Below are 17,444 nucleotides of genomic sequence, written 5' to 3' on the forward strand. Positions count from 1 at the left end.
GAGAGGGACAGGCCTTGCAACAGTGATTTGGGATCTACACTTTAATCATATTTAAAGGTAGCCCCCATGTTAACCTATAAGAGGGACAGGCCTTGCAACAGTGAAAAACAAATTTAGCAATAGTTCACTGTCAGGACACATAAAACACATTACTGTATGTCCTACCTTAACCATACACAGCACCCTGCCCTAGGGGCTACCTAGGACCTAACTTAGGGGTGCCTTACATGTAAGAAAAGGGAAGGTTTAGGCCTGGCAAGTGGGTACACTTGCCACGTCGAATTTACAGTTTAAACTGCACACACAGACACTGCAGTGGCAACTCTGAGCAATATTTACAGAGCTACTAATGTGGGTGGCACAACCAGTGCTGCAGGCCCACTAGTAGCATTTGATTTACAGGCCCTGGGCACCTCTAGTACACTGTACTAGGGACTCACTAGTAAATCAAATATGCCAATGATGGATGAACCAATTACATACACATTTTGTATAGGAGCACTTTAGCACTGGTTAGCAGTGATAAAGTGCCCAGAGTAACAAAAACAGCAAAAACAGAGTCCAGCACACATCAGCAACCTAGGAGACAGAGGCAAAAGGTTAAGGGAGACCACACCAACTCTAAAAGTCTAACAGCAACATACTATGTAGGCAGTCAAGATGTTTTTAATTCTTATTTTCCTACAACATAAATGCACTGTGGGCAATAATTGAGGTCTTAAACTGTATATATTGCTCTTTAGGGGGCTGTTGGAAATGGCCATCTTTTGAGCAGAACTCCCTCAGATTTTAGCCTTCACTTCCCACTTTGCTGAATCCCTTTTTGTTGGCATTATGACTGGGTGCACTTTACTCCTGCTAACCAGTGGCAAAGTGCTTGTGCTGTTCCTTGCAAAAAATAGTAAAATTTGTATACACTTAATTGGCACATTTAATATACTTATAGGTCCCTAGTGAATTGTACTATCCAGGGCCTGTAAATTAAATACAAGTGGGCCACAGTGTCTATTGTGCTACCCAGTAAAGTAGCTCTGTAAGACATGTTTCAGACTGCCAGTGCAGCCTGTATTGCAGTTTTAAACTGCCATTTCAAACTGGCAAAATAAACTTTTTGCCAAGCCTCAACATTCCTTTTTAGTACTCATAAATCACTCCTAAGGTAGGTCCTAAAAGCCCATAGGGCAGGATGCACGGTATTTAAAAGGTAGGGCATGTGCACTTGGGTTTTACATGTCCTGGAAGTGCAAAACTCCTAAAGTCACTGTTAAAAGGCTAGCTCTCACACAGAGTAACTAACACTTGGTTACCTTATTACTCTTAATAGTGAAAATGTCAGTTTGAGATCAGAGAGAAAAATACCACTCATTTGACGTGTAATTTAACTCCTTTCAATGATAAAGTTGGATTTTAAGTTATTATTATGAAAATCTCATTTTTAGAAAGTTTGCATTTTCCTGCCTAAACCAAATGTGCCTCCTTTCATAACAGAAAGGGATACTGTGAATAAAAATCCTCTACTGTTATGGTGGCAGACTCAAAATGAGGCAGACTGTCTGGAACCAGTGGCCTGGAGCCCTAGAGATGCCCGATTGTTGAATATAATTTCTCTAGCATGACTGTAAATCAGTCCAAGGTCATTGACTTGCCTCAAGAAAGTGTGCTTTGAGAATCCTTGTAAATCCTTTAGCCATTGTCTCTTTCAAGGCAGTTTCTCAGAGCCATTGTTTATGGCTTGCGCAAACTACTGCTTGTTTTTTTCTAGGATTCCCAGTCAGCTTTCTGGCAAAGTAATCTTCATGAGTATGGCAAAGGCCCATCTCTGGTTAGGCCACTTCTCCTGGACCTTCGTGACACAAAGGGACTTAGGCAATCCTTTTGACTGCTGCTATTCTTGGAAGCACAAAAACCATGTACTGCTGTGAGCTCAATGTATATTCAGTACACCTCGTTAGGTTTTGTATTTGAGGGAGTTGAACAGTTAGAATTTACTCTCGGATTGGTGGTGTGGGGTATGACGTCCAGATCATGAAGCAAATATGTCACATCATAAATTACAAGTGCAAGCAGTCCTATTATTTTAAAAAATAGGTAAGACTTCAAATTAAAATAACTTGCCCAGAAATTTTAAGAAGTTGCATAGCATCAACACAATTACTTCTTTTCCACTAATATTATATTTTTCATTCATAATCCCACCATCCCTATTCCATCATCCTCACCACTTTTCTTTTCTGATATTTTGCACTCATTTTTCTTTTTTTCATATAGTTCCCAACTTCTTACAACATTTTGTATTTCATTCGTGTCTTATTTACTTACTGTACATTTGCCTCTTATCTTCCTCTAGCTCCTGTTCTCCTTCCTTTAGCTTAACTCCATTCTTTATTCTCTTCTCATAAATCGTCTTTTTCTGTCTTCCTTCAAACACATCACATCCCTTCTCTATCTTTGTTTTTTCTTCCATTTGGTGTCTCTATATCTATTATCCTACATTGTCTGTATAGTCTTCTATGCCTTCCTCTTGCTATCTTCCCTTATTCTGAGTGCCTTATTTTCCCACCTCACATTTCCAGAATTCTCTCTTCTCTATTGCCTCTTTATTCTTTCTATCTCCTCTTCATCAACGCCCGTCGCTCTCCCTACCCACCTTCCGCTCTGGCCTCCTGGCCCTCACTCACAGCTAAACACACTACCTTTGCATGAACGGCCCATCACAGACGGCGAGAGGTATTAAAGAGAAGGTTCTTCCTGTGAATGCACCCGGGCCTGTCAGAAAGGATTAGGCGCCACGGTGAACGGACAGGCCGGACAGGGAATGGCACGGCACAGAGGAACAGGGGCCGCCTTGCTGCAAAACAATATTATGGGTTGACTGCGGCCAAGCGTGAGCGCAAGTGGACAGAAGTGCACTTCCAAACTGGGGATGGTGGGTCAGGGACGTTGCGCATCGGAGGTTCCAAATTGTTTTGCCCTCTCTTTTGTGACGTGAGGATGCGCGCATTCTGACAGAAGGCTGGAAAGAGACCCTAGCCTTCATCAGCAGTCCGCGAATTTTGCCTGGGCGAGGCACATTATGTCGCAGTGGAGGCCCACATAATGCGGAAGAATATGGCAAGCTCGGTAAAGCCATTATTTTGCGGAAACGCCACAGAGCTAGTGGTCCTGTAAATAGTGCACCATGGAAGAAAATGCAGAAGAGACAAGGATAACAGGATAACTAAAAACCGCAAGGAGACTCGGTTGCGCAAACCCTGATTTATAGATGCCATTTGGATGCATTTACATGTTTCTGGTGAAATCTGTCATTTTTGCCCTCTGTAGGCATTATTGCCTCTACTGAGCAGCATGAGAACTGCTGTACAATAATTTCCACCCTTTTCGAAGGTGCGGATATTATTTTAGACATAGGTAAACTCCTCAAGGTAGGACATTAATGCGTTTGTCAAGCAGGATTTATGCGCCTGCTGTCTCCAGTAGGTCTGCACCCTGCACCCACTTAACAGTCAGGGATATACTGGTATTTACTTATTCCGGGAAATTGAAGCTTGCAGCACTGCCCCTGTCCAGGGTCGGACCGGGGCAGAAATTAGGCCTGGGCACCAAAATAAAAGTGCCCCCATTAGTGAATTAGCTACCTAAGAGAGAGGCCCTTTTTAACAAACCAGGGCAGGTTTGAACTAGTAGAGAGATACTCTGTATACGTTTTGCACGGTATGCCAGACTGCATGGATTTGAGCTTGCTGCATGCAATCACCAGTAAACCCCCCCCCAGCAGACCATAAAGCAGGCCCACAAACAATAACAAGCATTTGCAATGCAACGCGTCTCGCATTTGCTCGAGTTAGAGCTATTAGCGTTGTAAACGCCTAACCAGACTTTTCCTGTCACACAAATTACAAGAAAAAACACAGCGCGATCGTGCCATTTAAAATGCAGCGCTGAAATTGAAACGGAAAAACCGAGTGCGATTGCACTATGTAAACCCCAGCGTGATCGCGCTGCTTGGAAAATACGCAGATATAGTAGTCCAGAAACCATGCGGAAAACATTGAGCCTCGAATGGTTTCAGTCGGTCACTGGTGCTGTGTAGGTGGGCTAAACACCGGAAAAGGTATGACGTTTGCATGCCTTTCACAAATGAAAGCAAGCAAATTTTAAAAGGCAAGCCCACGAACCAATGAAAGTGACTGATGTGACATGGGCGTGGTTAGAAGCCCAAAGAGAGATTACAGCATGGGACGGAGCGCCCATAAAAAAGAACCTTGGAAGTCCTGCGATGCCACAAACCTAATGGCATAAGGCTCATGACTTACAGCTTTAATAGTAACTTATGTGCCACTGTCAAAACCCGGACAAGGCAAAGGAGGATAATGGCATAAACAGAAGGCTGCTTGAAGAGTAGAGATGAAGAACAGGGCATTCATCAACATTACCCAAAAGACAAGTAGAGAAAAGGTTTTGTGGCACTCCTTCATTGGAAGAGAGCAGGTCACCGGACCTGTTCCACAACAAATGAACTGCCATTAAATGGATTATGTGAGCAACAAGGGCACAAGTCCACACCCAGTACATCTGATCACACTAGTCAAGCCACAATAAACCCAGTTTAAGGGCAGACATGCCACTTCCAACAAGAGCATCCCGGCATTTAATCCTTAATAGCCAGAGAGGGAAATCGAAAAGAAGGGGATGAAGGACTTCCACTGGCATCTGCTTGGTAGACCATTAAAAGTCGACTATTCGAACAGTGCTCCGGTCAAACGTTAAAACAGGAATTATACCAAATGGCGCTTCCCTCATCAACTCAAGAAAGGGAGAGGTAGGAGTAAGACCCCTAATCTATATGTTACTACAAACCTCAGCACCAGAGGCTTGTGAAGCTGGGCTGTTACTGGCTATTTTATGGGCTTCGGACCAGCAACCAGCACGCATAGTCTTTATGCAGGAGTTCCCTTATCATGACTTCCTGGGGCGGGAGGAGGGAAACAGGGCTTCTGGCATAGTTAATATGGGGTTGGACTCGGGAAAGTACAGGGTAGGAAGATGAGGATAGGAGTAAGATAAAAGAAAAAAGTATCAGACCCTGTTGGAAAAGTTTCGACCTCCTTCAAGGAAAGCCCGCAATGCATCCACACAATTTATTTAGCTGGCCGCATAGGAAGACACCGACCTGAGCAAAAGTGAAAAGTCAGCAGCCTAAATGGCTAACGCGCCTGCTGCCAAGATCTGTATATGATGTAAGAATCTCAGTTTAGGATCTCACAAGTGTGGCTTAATGTTCAATCTTTCCGAAGCTGTCAAAAAGAGTGCACATGTGTAAGCCAGTTGTTTAAAGGGTTCATGTCCCTGCCTTATCTTTGATAACAGAGTTATCCACAATGAAAGTGCAAGAAAATAAACACTGGTGTGCTATCAAAAATTCTGACCCTTTCTCTAGCATATATAACAGAGAATTTACTCTTACAGATTTAATAACCATCACAAAGGCTGCCAAAATATCTATACGGAGTCTGCCTTTGCAGAATTAAAATTTGTGAATCTGCAGTCGGCAGGCAAACCATTGTGCACTTTTTCAGCAGGACGGTGTGAAATCGACACAAGCTTTGTCTCCCACAACTCAAACACACAGAGCATGACAAGCCTAAATCTTGTTCTATATGAGCATTGCAAGCATGGATCCAATAAACCTAAGAGCGCTAGCACAGAGAAATAAATCTCAGAATACATACAGCGTGCTGGCCACAGTGAGGAAGGGCAATAGGAACCCAAATAACTGCACAATGCAGTTGCAAACGGTTAATGAGTTAGATCTATTAGCAGTTGCAAACTCCCAACCGGACTTTTCTTGCCACATTAAATCGAAAAAAGAGCACGATCGCGCTGCTACAGTTCACTCATAGTGAAACCTATTGGCAAAAGTGCAATTATCTACGTGACCGGCAAAAGTGCAATTAACTATGTAACAGGGTCTATGTCATGTAAAGTGCTCGACTTCTGCCAAGTGAGATCGCGCTGTGAAAAAAAGATCAAAAGTAGTCCACAAACCGGACGGAAAACAGCGAGCCTCGCATGTTTTCAGTACTTGGTCACTGCGCTCAAGGAGGGCTAACCACCAGAAAAAGCATGATGTTTGCATGCCTTCCATTAATGAAAGCAAGTAGTTTTTAACAGGCAAGCCCACGAACCAATGAGAGACACTGACGTGACATGGACGGGGCTCCGAGCCCTTTTCTATTTACTAAAGCATCTCGCAAGCGCAGGCGACGCAGGCTTAACCCTAATAAAACAGCCTATACACTGACTTGTCAGACCAGCCCAGCCCATCAGACACTGCCTGATTTGCCTGTAGGCCAGACTGACCCTTGCACTGTCCACCTGGTCTGCATGACTAACGTCTGCAATACATGCTACTCACAACTGGACATGACAGATGACAAAGTGTTCCTGTATCAGAGGTAGTTTATGTACCAAAATGGTACACACCATCCGCCTTCACTTAAGAAGAGTAGCATATTTAATACATCACAATCAAGCTTAAGTGTTCTATTTTTAACCACAAAACTACGTTTTTGCACAATTGTAAGCAAGTCACATATATGTATCCATTACACGTTTATCACCAAAACAATCATGGCTCCACACTCCAACTTAGTCGTAGCCTAAAAGAAAAAGCAGAAAATACAGTCTTTGTAAAATCGAACTTTGCACCTCTGAAAATTCCTTTAGCCAATTGCACGTCGGATAATATGTATCCCACAAAATTGTTTTTTAAAGAATCCTTCTAGGATCCCCTGATTGCAACATTTATTTCTCGCGATTCATTACAAACTTTTCTAGCATTCGTGACAAGAATTTTCAATTCTCTTAGGGACATGGAGGGGAGGATTATGCTTCTCCTTTCATGCTTTTATTTTACAGCAGCCAATAAGATTAAAGCTTTAAAACACTACATTTCCCATCAAACCATAGTAATCACCTGACTAACTATAGAGGATGGCCCTATAAAACCTGAATACGTCAAACTACTTCCTCTTTCTTTGCATCCCAGAAACAATTAATTCTCTGGCTCTGAAACAGTTCAAACAAGAACAAAGAACCTTAGTCCCAAGGAAAACACTCCAAAATCCAAGGTCTCAAGACATCAACTCAACAAAGTTGACCTGGAACTCAGCTGCAGATTACCACGAACATGGATCATATATCAAAGAACAAAGGAAGATGATCATTTGTCCTCTTGACCTAAGAAAAAACAAAGGAAAAAGGGCAGGCCATAAACTCTGTCTCCAGAATCAAGGAAGACAATCATGAAACATTTATCATTTAATTATCAAGAGAGGGAACAGTTCAAATAGAATCACAATGTGTATAATTAAAACATATGACTATATAACATTAATACAACTGAATGGCATCAGAGGGTGGGATAATCCTTGCCTCTGTGTCCTTAATAGATTTGAAAATTATTGTCGCGAATGCTAGAAACTTTGGCCCATATTTAAACTTTTTGATGCAAAACTGCTCTAACGCAGTTTTGTGTCAAAAAGCTTAGCGCTGGCTTGCGCCATTTTTTAGTACCATCCGGGCATCATATTAATACTGTGATGCAGGATGGCACTAAAAACTGGTTAGAGTAAAACATTTTGACATTAACCCTTGCGCCCTGTCGAAAGGCAAACTGATGTTAACACTGCAAAACTGACTCTAAACTGTTTTACGGCACATAAATATGTTGCAAACGGATATGCACCATTTTAAACCCCCATTTGCGTCAACTTCAGACGCTAATGCAGAAAACATTGCAAAGGAGAGGGAAAATGAAACCAGCAGGCCAGGAGAGACCCAAGGGTGATGCCATACAGCCAGGAACCAGGGAGGATGACTCACAGAAATCCCAGGGGAAGGAGAAGAAAAAGCACAAGTGTCGGTTTAGTGCGGAGGAGCATGACATACTTGTGAGAGAGGTGACGGAGCATCAACATCAGCTATTCGTCACCTCCAAATTGCCAATTGGTAGGAGAGAGGCAATATGGCAGGAGATAATTGACAAGATTAACAGTGTGGCAGAGGTGAGGAGAACTGTAACCGAGTTCAAGAAACGCTGGCATGATTGTAAGTGAAGAACTAAGATGGCAAGGAACAGAAAGACAGCACTGCAAACTAGAGGTGGAAGTCCAGCACCACAGGAGGACCTGGATGAGATGAAGGCTGGTATGCCTCCAGACACCACCTCCAGTTGCGAGGAGGACAACCACTGTAGCAGCCATCCCAGATGACTCGCCCAACACCCAAATATTACAACCTGCCAGCACCCACACAGCTCAGGACTCCGAGGACCCATAGAAAAGCTTCCAGAGGACAGTCGTAGGAGTCCAGCGGGAGCTGGCCAACCAAGTGCAGGTGGGGATGGAGACCGTGGCAGCCAGCCTAGAGGGAATGAGCACGTGCCTCGTGACAGCTAATGAACACACAGCTTCCAAACGAGGCACACACTTCCCACTGCGTGGAGTCCAGCAGTGCCTGACGGACATAGCTGCTGCCATGAGGGAGAGGCCACAACAACTGCCCTCCCAAACTGGCAGCAACATGACAGACAACAAGCTGGAATCCATTCAGACATGGCTGCCTACCACAGGGATGTTGCTGCTATTCTGAAAAACCAGCAGTTCCTCCTTGCTGCAGTGATGCCATATGTTGTTCCACAAGTGGAAGCTGCCAGGAATTGGGATTCCACATCCTCAACCACTGATGTGTGTGTGTGCCCCCTCTACCTTCTCACCACCACCACTAATGGCACAGGAGACACCACACACATTGGAGGATGAAGATGGGGAACAGATCACCTTTACTCGGAAGAGTATCCGGTAGCACCAGCCTATGCCACATGGGCATTGTTCTACTTAGTTCTGTAATAATGAACATGCCAGTGTTATCACAGTAGGATATAGGCACTCTTAACCCACACATGGTTGCCCTGTCTGTTATGGACTGACATTGTCTCTCACTTACCCATTAGAAATTATTGTTCCTCCACATTGACCAACACAACGCTGAAGCACATTTCAAGACATGTCCCTCAACCCTGGACTTTTGTTGTGTCGCAAATGTATGGAATACATAAATGGGGTCACTGACCTGGATATTGTAAATATCACACTACAACACTTCCACTTGTAAATAAACACCTACTACACAATCAGCATGTCTATGTCTATTGTCATCCATCGATTCTGCTAAATGATTGTAACGTGTGAATCCATGTCATTGGTCACAAAATGTCAGTACAAAAATGCCGGTTTGTGAGGGATCAAAGCTACACACAAGGTTCCTAACATGACAAATGTGTATGCTGGTACCATCACCTACAAGCAATTCACTGACTATGTCACAAATGATAAACACATATATGGTACCCTCACCACATACTGCAGGTATTACTGAAAAGCAAGTCTAGGGCAATATCGTATGATTGTAACGTGTGAATCCATGTCATTGGTCACAAAATGTCAGTACAAGAATGCAGGTTTGTGAGGGCTCAAAGCTACACACAACTTTTCTAACATTACAAATGTGTATGCTTGTACCATCACCTACAAGCAATTCACTGAGTATGTCACAAATGATGAACACATATATGGTACCCTCACCATATACTGCAGGTATTACTGAAAAGCAAGTCTAGGGCAATATCGTCAGCTGGGTGTACCAGAAAAACGCTTGGTGTGGTACAGAGGTAGCTAACCTCATTAGTGATAGCCACCGGTCAGTTTTGCAGGATAGAGTTCCAATTGAGGCTGTTGTCAGATGTGCCACAGTTCCTGATATTCCTACACACAACCCCAACACTGACAGCTGAAGTACCAGACCTACTTGTACAATACAAATTATACATAGTCATCATGAGTGGTGGATACACTGGATGGCAGATGCATGGACTAGTAGATGTGATGTTGCAATCGATGTGTCAGCTCCGTTGTCTATAGGGAGTACACATGGTAAATGAGGCTTTCATAGACAGGATGGATTCCAAAGGCCATTTCCCCAATTTGGCCAGTACACACATGGGGAGAACCCTGAGACTCACACTAATTACAGAAACTGGTTGCAATGATAACAGCATATTTATTATAAAAAGGATCTACTAAAAAAACACTAAAACCTACCCTGAACTATACTAACCTACACTAAGTATACTTATCATAGAACTAATCTACCTAACCTATGCTAAAGTTAACTTAGACATAAAACACCACACTCTAAACATTGGCTCCCCAAACCCCCTAAGAAACAAGAAGCAAGTAGGACAACTATGACTATAACTACACATGTACCAACTAAACCTATCATCTAAACATATATATGTTTGTATGTGTTTTTTCTTTGTACTTTTTTTTTTACATTAAACACACATATAAACCCCAACATGACCCCCCATCCAACAACTCACCAACAAAAACTTAAGAATAGAACACCCCCACTACACTTATCCTAACTAATGGCTACACTACACTAACCTACCACTAACTATTTAAAAAAAAAACTTAAATATGTTACAACTTTAAAAGGGAGGCTGAGGTACTGGGAGGTGGTCCATCATAGTATTTGTTCACTTGTGTGACCTCTTAATCGTCTTTTTGATGTATTTGAGGACTTTGCGGTCCTCTGCTAGTGCCTCCTCCAACCTGTCCAAACGCTGTATTATGAGGATCATGTCACAACGTAAGTCCATGTCTTATTATGAGGGAGCAGAAGCTGGTAGTGGCAAAACTGGTGTGGAGATGGCGACTAGTGCTGCAGAGGTGGATGGGTGGGTGCAGCTTGGGAGCCTCTGCTGTGATAATGGCACTGCTCCATCCTTTGATTTGGGTGGGTGAGTGGGTCCACCGTGTGGGAATGCCCATAATTCCCCAGTTGCCTTCTCCAAATGGAAATGGCGTGCCATGCGTCAGTAACCTGTGTGCACCTCTAGGATTTGGCAGTACCTTTCTGACTGGCGGTTGAACTGAGGCCGTTCCTCATTGGTCATGTTGGCAGCTGCAAAATGAGGACCAGCAACCATCAGTATCAGCATGTGGTGGAGTATGTACAGATTTGTAACTTGCACTGCTAAAGCTGAGTAAACAAACAGTCCTACACACATGCCTCAAAAATGTGTATTGCACCTCATGTGCCTCAATATACAACCATACAGCACCAGTAACTTGTACATGTCAGTGGGATGACGTCAATCAATTCGAAATGATGGCCCACAGCTGATACGAACTGACTATGGACCGGCAAACATCACTCTCATCTATACTTTGAGCATCAGATGTCTCAATAAGTATGGATTTCCTGTCTCCCTGAGCTGAAGGAGGGTTGGGCATGCAATCCATCAGCTCAACACCCCTGGCGATACCCCATGGCTGAGAACCCATCATGGAGTGTAGGAGTGGGCCAATTGTTAGGGGGGCTGCCAACTACAAAGCTGGTATTCTATGTTGTAGTACATTTACATTCATGTGTCCAGGTGTAAAACTTGTCCTGAGCCTACCTAACTGGGTTTCAGCTGTATTTCCTATGCTGTGGCCACACGTACAACTGATGCTTCCTTGATATGAGTAAGGTTATGGAAACACCAGCAATAATCTTGCTTCAAGTACTTGAACCAGCCACCCTTTCCCCATGGTGCATAGCTGGCTGCGTTGAGGGGGAGATAGTCTTTGTGGATGGAGGAACACCTTCTAACACATACAAGTTCTACAAAGGGACTCTGCATTTTTGATGTGTGCTGCCAAATGCAGCACCCATTGAAAGAGCAAAGTATGGAAGGCACACCAACATATCTGTTAGCCTGCTGTGGCCTGCTAAAGCCACACCTAGGTGTGTTTGCAGGATTTGCTACAGCCTCTATAGTTTGGAAATCGGTAGGTATGGGACAACGTCTAATTGGTCTGGGTGTTGCTATCGCACAGCCACTGCAACACCCATTGCACACTTCTTCCCAGAGAAGTACTGCATCTAAAGGGGCCATATTGTAAGTTGATGGAAAGCCAGAAAATGTGTACTAAGGCCACACGGTGCAGGCCCGGAGCCTCTCGAATATTAAGGCTGCAGTGGTGCTTGGGCCTCTTACACATGCTCCATGATGTCACCATCCATCCTCGTATGATTTCTTATCATTGGTCCAGAAAAAAACATCACTCATTGCATTCCACTCTTCTGACTGACTCACACCAAACCCTGGAGTAGCTAACATGAGCGACAAAATGGCACTTACTGGATGCATCAGGGTTGTCAAATCTTGCCACCTCTATGATAGTGTAAGGGGCAGGTCTACTTGTAAGACATGTATGTGGAACATTGCTTAGCGTAAATCCTTCTTAATGCAAATGGACAACATAGTTAAGTGTACAATACTGAATCTGGTACACAATGCACAGGTCAAATGGAACTGCCAGTAGTCTGAACCCCGTGCATGGTCAGGCTCCATAACATGGCCTAGTAAAATTACACCAAGAGGCCGATAGCACTACAGTATTGCAGCACCTATTGCATCCATACTGTACTTGTGGGCCTTAGTGCACCCCTTACTCACATCCATGTGTGGGCACAGTCAATATTAAGTCACAGCATGCTGGCAGTGTGGGCCAACATCATGTTTACATGTGAAGGCCAATGATGCACTCAGCAGGAGCGGCTACAGATCATGGACCCACCTGCTGAGTACATAGGGGCCCTTCTCAAGCATTACCAAGCACAGATTTCACAACTACACTCAGCAGCCTTACAGAGTGGTTGGAATTCATACTTTGAAACATTTGTCATGATACTAAGGTCTGGATTTTGTTCTCCCTAACTAAATGTTACACACCCTTTCATGCCTTTTTAATGGCATATGCGTCATTCCTAGGTGGATAATTGGAAAGTTGCACTGTGCATGCATCACAACACTTGGGGCCAAAGATATGGAAGTGGCGCAGCACCTAGTGCTGGGCCTGTTGAAGTGTGGGCACTTGTGCACTACTGATACCACCATGTGTGTGCCATCTCCAATAGACTGAGCACCATGGTGGTAGTTAGGGGGAGTAGGGCCAAAAATGTGTGACAGTGGTGTGGTGCTTTGCAGGATTAGCATCATTATTCATATACCTGAGTCCTGCTAAGCACCAAGGGGCCCATTAATCCTGATGTGAGCTTATGTTTAAAGGCAGCAAAAAGCAGGCATTAGGAAATCCGCCACAAATGGGGTGCAGCAGTCTCAATGAATTTTCTTTGCTAATATGGAGGCCCACATTGTGCCAGAACGGCCCCCTTGCATACATTGTGGCTCGCACAGGCATGACGTGTGTCAAGCCTTGCAAAAGTGGCGCGATGCATGCATTGCACCACTTTATACAGACTATGCGGGCAATATGGTTGGTTAGTGCGGCATTACTGTCAATAACAAGACAGTATGGCAGCGCAAAGGTTGCACTCGGGGCACTCACATATGCCCCTTTGTGATGGTTATGCAGGGTTCATCATACAGGTGTCCTGCATGGTCTAAATTATATGACATTTGATCTGCAGGCCCCAATAGGGCAGAGACTCCTAATACAGGTTACATACAACTTGTTCACAACCATTACAAGCAGCACTCTGACTTATCTTTGGCTGTCAGTCAAATTGAGCATGCAACCAATTGAATGGCAATGGGTGACTTACCAACAGTTCCCCCAATTTCGATCCCCAATTGGTCCAGCTGATCCTGCACCCTTACCACCAGACCTGCTCACCGATGTTTGAGCTGGTGCTCATTGCGTCTATTTTGGAAGATCCTCCCCAGATAGTACATAACCTTGCCCCACCGCAGACGCCTTGCCTCAGTGGCGTAGCCCAGGATCACCCGGCCACCCAGTTGCAGCATGAGGGGCAGGTAATGGCCCACCAACCAGATAACCCCCCCCCCAGTTCAGATGGAGACATTCTCCCCATCCTACCCTTCCCAGACATAACAAAGGGTACAGTACGTGAAAAAAATATATGACAAAGGAAACTTAAACTTAAAAACTACCCCAAACTCCCAAAACTACCCCAACAACTAAACTACCCCAGACAGACACCCCACAATACAATGACAAAAAACAGTACACCAATAATACAAATGACAAGTACATTTACAATTTATACAGCAAAAACACAGGACACAGCACAAGGGACACAACAAGACCTCCAAACACACCACTAGTCCACCAGCACCTCCAAAAACACAACCACACACAGTCACAGTGGAACAGACTGTGAAGTGAAACCGAAACTACACTTTCTGTAGCATGCTTACTGGCAGGATATCCTTGTACATCACTTCCTGGGCATGTGTGTCATGGTTTTTGCATCATAAGTGTATTTTTTTGACGAATGGGAGTAACATGTAAATTTTTCTACATGGTGCACTGAGAGTAGTGGTAACATTGAATTGCCGCTCGGGGCCCAGGTGTAATTTTCACAATGTTGTGGTGTGGTGTTGATACATTAATGTCATTTCTTTACCCATATCGGAATAGCGTCATTTTTTCCATTGAAGCCTTTGAATGCACCCTGAGTAATTTCACATGTTACATGGCCTGTACTATGTGGTGTATGTTTTTTGGCTACATGTTCAAGCCTACGCATGAATGTAATTGCGCTGTCATTGGTATGTGCAACCAATACGTGTTATCATGACGCAGATGTAGGCACTCACTCATGATTTGGGCATATGTTCATGGGTCCTACACTGTGTCCACATGTATGATGTGTTCACATATGTGTATTGCTAGTGAGTAGCAGGTGGAGTACATAGTTATGTCTGTGGGCAATATATGTCTACATAACTACATTCATATTGTTATAATGGCCCTGTGTCATTCACATGCTAAGGCATGTGTCAACCATTACATCATATACTCAAAGTATGCAGTGGACTGGGACTGCATTGACATCATGTATCCCCTGTCAAGTTGAGTGTGCATGTGTGTCTACTCACTGATTACTTATCGTAATTACCTAGTTATAGGCCAGCTACACATGTATTGTCCTATGCTTCCTAGTTGCTGCAGATGTTATGGACACGTGTGTTGGTGGAGAATGCTACATGCCATGTGTCTGTATGGACATGTGTAGTGTCATACGTCATGAGATTGCTGTGTCAGGGGATGTGCAAGCTCACATTGAAATCTCACTGCATAGACAGAAGTTGTCCTTTTCACTATTGCCTGTGTTGTCACATCACTGGCACATATGAATTGTACTTCAGTGCACAATTGAGGGGTACATTCATACCCTCACAGGTTTTGTGACACCTATGCCATTATGGTGCTGCTAGGTTAGCTTTTGTGGGGAATCCATTCACATTACCATGGCTGGTCCATTATGGTGGTACATGTGTACTGAGATCGTTGAGATATGTGTGCCTGCCTCCATTTGTATTTTATGCACCGTCAACATCATGTCAGTCATGACTGTCACATACAATGCCATACCACTGTGTTGCAGTGTTGCAGTAGCATAGATAGCAGGCCTACCCATCTACATCACTATGTGAGTGTGTGGCTACACAAACCCATGGTTGCATGTGGCAGTGCAGGTTGATGGAGGTCCACTTCACTCTGCCCCCTGAGCACCTGCACCAAGCATCTGACATTGTCATATGTTGATGTTGTCAGAACAGTGGTGCGTGGGTTTATTGAGCTGATATCTCTACCATTTATGATGTCTAATTTCTAGCCTGTGCGCACTCCCTAGTGGATGGAAACATGCACAGTTGTGGACATATAGCCCTGGTTGTGATAAATTGCAATGCAGTACAAGATGTCCGCCTTTCCCTCTCAGGTACAGAGGTCATGTGCTTACACATGTAGGACATGTATGGATGTTTAGGAGTCCAAAGTTGTGTCCATGTTCATTGTGGATGCATAACTGCTGTGACATGAAGGTTGGACAAATTATATGGTTAAAATTGAATTGTATGTGACTGTCTCCTTTTCTGGTACCATGCAAAGGGCAATTAACATGGTATGTTTGTGGCACACATGTCATGTACTGACGTGCCAACCCTTTCTGTGCATCAGTTAGAGTTTCACATGTAGACATTGGTGTCTAACAGTGTTTGTTTTGGTGTTTGTCTGGTCATTATCCCTTTTGTCTGCCATGACTGGTGAGGTATGATTGTGTCCTCCATTGCTCCCAGTCTTTTTTCTGATAGCGCCTTGTACCCATTTTCTATAGCATCATTGTCAGGTGATGTTTGGACGGGATACTACATGTGACTTGTGTTACATGGGAATATTCTCTCCTCCTACAACTGTCAACTCAGTTGTCATTGTCCCATTGGCATCATTAGTGAGATGTAATGAGTGCCAGACAACCATGACATTGCACATGCCACCGCACTTGAGTAGTCTCCACATGACATGGCATGTAGTATGAGCACAAATCTGTGTATATCTGAGTTGTCCATACACATCCACCATTGAACATGGCAATGCAATTTTCCCAGCGTACCACAACCTAGCTGACTCTTACCATGACTGACTAATGTTGAGGTGCATAATCTCCTTAGTGCTGTATGCATCCTTTGCCAGATGCTGACAATATGGCTGTGTCTACTCCCACTCAGTGTGATGTGGGTCCCTGACTGTATAAGAGAATGCTGCACATGTTCACACATGCCACACATGATTGTGAAATTGGAGGCCATTACATGTATGAGCAAGTTGGTTATATTTGGTACCATCAATGCATCTGTCATGTGAGTGACAATGAGTGGTTTGTATTGCTATGTGCTGTGTTATGTTGTTGTACGAGGCATAATGTGTAGACATTCAGACACAGGTCATTAACCCCTACGGTGCCTTGGACGAGGTGATCTCATCCAAGGCACCGGTTCCCGGGTGCCTTGGACGAGATCACCTCGTCCTGCACCCGGGAACCAGGAGGAGCGCTAGTGCTCCCCCATGTGCCCCCTAACCACACACCCCGGTCGTGGATTGAAGGGGAATCCCTTCCACCCCCGACATCCGACCTCCCCACCCCCCCGTGACGTCAGCGCGCATCGCACGCTGATTGTCCCAGAGGCCTCCTCCTTTGCGCTGGAGCTGAGCTTTTCTCTTCCGATCACGTGTAGGAGGCCGAGAGAGGCTTCAAAGGGAAGGAAATATATTTCCTTCCCTTTGAAGTCTCTCTCAGCGTTTCAAAACCCGGATTGTAAAGCAATCCAGCTTTTGAAACGCCCACTAGACGCCAGGGATTTCTTTTCAAAGTGAAACTGGCATGAGGGGAGCGACCCCTTGGGCAAGGGTCGCTCCCAGGGGGGACATTTTTTTGGAAGGCCTTTTCTGCCCCCCCTTGGGGCAGAAACCTCTAGCCAACAGGGATTTTTTTTTTTTGTCTTTTTTTTTGTTTAGTTTTTTGTTTTAGAGGTGGGGAGCGACTCCTTAGGCAAGGGT

The sequence above is a fragment of the Pleurodeles waltl genome, chromosome 11 (assembly GCF_031143425.1).
Source record: "Pleurodeles waltl isolate 20211129_DDA chromosome 11, aPleWal1.hap1.20221129, whole genome shotgun sequence".
In the NCBI taxonomy this organism is placed as follows: domain Eukaryota; kingdom Metazoa; phylum Chordata; class Amphibia; order Caudata; family Salamandridae; genus Pleurodeles; species Pleurodeles waltl.